Genomic DNA, 4643 nt, shown 5'->3' on the forward strand with positions numbered 1-4643 from the left:
AGTGAGTGGCTGGGTGAGTGAGTGGCTAGGTGAGTGAGTGGCTGGGTGAGTGAGCAGCTGGGTGAGTGGCTGAGTGAGTGGCTGGGTGAGTGAGTGGCTGGGTGAGTGCTTGGCTGGGTGAATGAGTGGCTGGGTGAGTGGCTGGGTGAGTGGCTGAGTGAGTGAGTGAGTGGCTGGGTGAGTGAGTGGATGAGTGAGTGAGTGGATGAGTGAGTGAGTGAGTGGATGAGTGAGTGAGTGGATGAGTGAGTGAGTGAGTGGATGGGTGAGTGAGTGGCTGAGTGAGTGGATGGATAGGTGAACGGGTGGGTGAGTGGCTGAGTGAGTGAGTGGATGGATAGGTGAACGGCTGGGTGAGTGAGTGGTTGAGTGAGTGGCTGGGTGAGTGAGTGGCTGGGTGAGTGGTTGGTTGAGTGAGTGGCTGGGTGAGTGAGTGGCTAGGTGAGTGAGTGGCTGGGTGAGTGAGCAGCTGGGTGAGTGGCTGAGTGAGTGGCTGGGTGAGTGAGTGGCTGGGTGAGTGCTTGGCTGGGTGAATGAGTGGCTGAGTGGCTGGGTGAGTGGCTGGATGTGTGGCTGAGTGAGTGAGTGAGTGGCTGGGTGAGTGAGTGGCTGGGTGAATGAGTGGCTGGGTGAATGAGTGGCTGAGTGAGTGAGTGGCTGGGTGAGTGGCTGGGTGAGTGGCTGAGTGAGTGAGTGGCTGGGTGAGTGACTGGGTGAGTGGCTGGGTGAGTGGCTGGGTGAGTGGCTGGGTGAGTGACTGGGGGAGTGGCTGGGTGAGTGGCTGGGTGAGTGGCTGGGTGAGTGGCTGACTGAGTGAGTGACTGGGTGAGTGGCTGGGTGAGTGACTGGGTGAGTGAGTGGCTGAGTGAGAGTGGCTGGGTGAGTGAGTGGCTGGGTGAATGAGTGGCTGAGTGAGTGAGTGGCTGGGTGGGTGGCTGGGTGAGTGGCTGAGTGAGTGAGTGGCTGGGTGAGTGAGTTACTGGGGGAGTGGCTGGGTGAGTGGCTGGGTGAGTGACTGGGGGAGTGGCTGGGTGAGTGGCTGGGTGAGTGGCTGGATGAGTGGCTGGGTGAGTGACTGAGTTAGTGGCTGGGTGAGTGGCTGGGTGAGTGGCTGGGTGGGTGAGTGGGTGAGTGGCTGGGTGAGTGAGTGGCTGGGCTAGTGAGTGGCTGGGTGAGTGACTGGGTGAGTGACTGGTTGAATGGCTGACTGGGTGAGTGGCTGGGTGAGTGGCTGGGTGAGTGGCTGGGTGAGTGGCTGAGTGAGTGACTGGGTGAGTGGCTGGATGATTGGCTGAGTGAGTCACTGAGTGAGTAGCTGGGTGAGTGAGTGACTGAGTGAGTGGCTGAGTGAGTGGCTGGGTGAGTGACTGGGTGAGTGAGTGACTGGGTGAGTGACTGGGTGAGTGAGTGACTGGGTGAGTGAGTGGCTGAGTGAGTGAGTGGCTGAGTGAGTGAGTGGCTGAGTGAGTGAGTGGCTGGGTGAGTGGCTGAGTGAGTGGCTGACTGAGTGAGTGACTGAGTGAGTGGCTGGGTGAGTGACTGGGTGAGTGAGTGGCTGAGTGAGAGTGGCTGGGTGAGTGGCTGGGTGAGTGGCTGAGTGAGTGGCTGACTGAGTGAGTGGCTGGGTGAGTGGCTGGGTGGGTGGCTGGGTGAGTGGGTGGGTGAGTGGCTGGGTGAGTGGCTGGGTGAGTGGCTGGGTGGGTGGCTGGGTGAGTGGCTGGGTGGGTTGCTGCAGGAGTGGCTGGGTGAGTGGCTGGGTGAGTGGCTGGGTGAGTGACTGGGTGAGTGAGTGGCTGACTGAGTGAGTGGCGGGTGAGTGGCTGGGTGAGTGGCTGGGTGAGTGGCTGGATTAGTGGCTGAGTGAGTGAGTGGCTGGGTGAGTGACTGAGTGAGTGGCTGGGTGAGTGGCTGGTTGAGTGGCTGGGTGGGTGGCTGGGTGAGTGGCTGGGTGGGTTGCTGGGGGAGTGGCTGGGTGAGTGGCTGGGTGAGTGGCTGGGTGAGTGGCTGAGTGAGTGGCTGACTGAGTGAGTGACTGAGTGAGTGGCTGGGTGAGTGACTGGGTGAGTGAGTGGCTGAGTGAGAGTGGCTGGGTGAGTGGCTGGGTGAGTGGCTGAGTGAGTGGCTGACTGAGTGAGTGGCTGGGTGAGTGGCTGGGTGGGTGGCTGGGTGAGTGGGTGGGTGAGTGGCTGGGTGAGTGGCTGGGTGAGTGAGTGGCTGACCGAGTGAGTGGCGGGTGAGTGGCTGGGTGAGTGGCTGGGTGAGTGGCTGGGTGAGTGACTGAGTGAGTGGCTGGGTGAGTGGCTGGGTGAGTGACTGAGTGAGTGGCTGGGTGAGTGGCTGGGTGAGTGACTGGGTGAGTGAGTGGCTGGGTGAGTGGCTGACTGAGTGAGTGGCTGGGTGAGTGGCTGGGTGGGTGGGTGGCTGAGTGAGTGAATGGGTGAGTAGCTGGGTGAGTGGCTGGGTGAGTGGCTGAGTGAGTGACTGGGTGAGTGGCTGGATGAGTGGCTGGATGAGTGGCTGGGTGAGTGGCTGGGTGAGTGGCTGGGTGAGTGGCTGAGTGAGTGGCTGACTGAGTGAGTGGCTGGGTGAGTGGCTGGGTGGGTGGGTGGCTGAGTGAGTGACTGGATGAGTGGCTGGATGAGTGGCTGGGTGAGTGGCTGGGTGGGTGGGTGGCTGAGTGAGTGACTGGGTGAGTGGCTGGGTGAGTGGCTGGGTGAGTGGCTGAGTGAGTGACTGGGTGAGTGGCTGGATGAGTGGCTGGATGAGTGGCTGGGTGAGTGGCTGGGTGAGTGGCTGAGTGACTGGGTGAGTGACTGGGTGAGTGGCTGGATGAGTGGCTGGGTGAGTGGCTGGGTGAGTGGCTGGGTGAGTGGCTGAGTGACTGGGTGAGTGACTGGGTGAGTGGCTGGGTGAGTGGCTGGGTGAGTGGCTGGGTGAGTGGCTGGGTGAGTGGCTGGGTGAGTGGCTGAGTGACTGGGTGAGTGGCTGGGTGAGTGGCTGGGTGAGTGGCTGGATGAGTGGCTGGGTGAGTGGCTGGGTGAGTGGCTGAGTGACTCGGTGAGTGGCTGGGTGAGTGGCTGAGTGACTGGGTGAGTGTCTGGGTGAGTTGCTGAGTGACTGGGTGAGTGACTGGGTGAGTGGCTGGGTGAGTGGCTGGATGAGTGGCTGGGTGAGTGGCTGGGTGAGTGGCTGAGTGACTGGGTGAGTGGCTGGGTGAGTGGCTGGGTGAGTGGCTGGATGAGTGGCTGGGTGAGTGGCTGGGTGAGTGGCTGGGTGAGTGGCTGGGTGAGTGGCTGAGTGACTGGGTGAGTGACTGGGTGAGTGGCTGGATGAGTGGCTGGATGAGTGGCTGGGTGAGTGGCTGGGCGAGTGGCTGAGTGACTGGGTGAGTGACTGGGTGAGTGGCTGGGTGAGTGGCTGGGTGAGTGGCTGAGTGGCTGGGTGAGTGGCTGGGTGAGTGGCTGGGTGAGTGGCTGGGTGAGTGGCTGAGTGACTGGGTGAGTGGCTGGGTGAGTGGCTGGGTGAGTGGCTGGGTGAGTGGCTGGATGAATGGCTGGGTGAGTGGCTGGGTGAGTGGCTGGGTGAGTGGCTGAGTGACTGGGTGAGTGACTGGGTGAGTGGCTGGGTGAGTGGCTGAGTGACTGGGTGAGTGGCTGGGTGAGTGGCTGAGTGAGTGACTGGGTGAGTGGCTGGATGAGTGGCTGGATGAGTGGCTGGGTGAGTGGCTGGGTGAGTGGCTGAGTGACTGGGTGAGTGACTGGGTGAGTGGCTGAGTGAGTGGCTGGGTGAGTGGCTGAGTGACTGGGTGAGTGACTGGGTGAGTGGCTGGGTGAGTGGGTGGGTGAGTGGCTGAGTGACTGGGTGAGTGACTGGGTGAGTGGCTGGGTGAGTGGCTGGGTGAGTGGCTGAGTGACTGGATGAGTGACTGGGTGAGTGGCTGGGTGAGTGGCTGGGTGAGTGGCTGAGTGACTGGGTGAGTGGCTGGGTGAGTGGCTGGGTGAGTGGCTGGGTGAGTGGCTGAGTGACTGGGTGAGTGGCTGGGTGAGTGGCTGGGTGAGTGGCTGAGTGACTGGGTGAGTGACTGGATGAGTGACTGGGTGAGTGGCTGGGTGAGTGGCTGGGTGAGTGGCTGAGTGACTGGGTGAGTGGCTGGGTGAGTGGCTGAGTGACTGGGTGAGTGGCTGGGTGAGTGGCTGGGTGAGTGGCTGGATGAGTGACTGGGTGAGTGACTGGGTGAGTGGCTGAGTGACTGGGTGAGTGACTGGGTGAGTGGCTGAGTGACTGGGTGAGTGGCTGGGTGAGTGGCTGAGTGGCTGGGTGAGTGGCTGGGTGAGTGGCTGGGTGAGTGGCTGGGTGAGTGGCTGGGTGAGTGGCTGGGTGAGTGGCTGGGTGAGTGGCTGGGTGTGGTAGGTGGCTGCTGGTAGCCTGAGATGTAATGTAAGGAGGCGCGATTCTGAATACGCCTCCACTATTTTAGGAACCCGTAGCTTGGGTGAGCGAGAGTGTGAGAGTGTGAGAGAGTGTGTGAGTGAGTGTGTGAGTGAGTGTGTGAGTGAGTGTGAGAGAGTGTGAGAGTGTGAGAGAGTGTGAGTGTGTGAGAGTGTGTGAGTGTGTGTGAGTGTGAGAGTGTGTGAGTGAGTGTG

The sequence above is a fragment of the Lampetra fluviatilis genome, chromosome 66 (assembly GCF_964198595.1).
Source record: "Lampetra fluviatilis chromosome 66, kcLamFluv1.1, whole genome shotgun sequence".
In the NCBI taxonomy this organism is placed as follows: Eukaryota; Metazoa; Chordata; class Hyperoartia; order Petromyzontiformes; family Petromyzontidae; genus Lampetra; species Lampetra fluviatilis.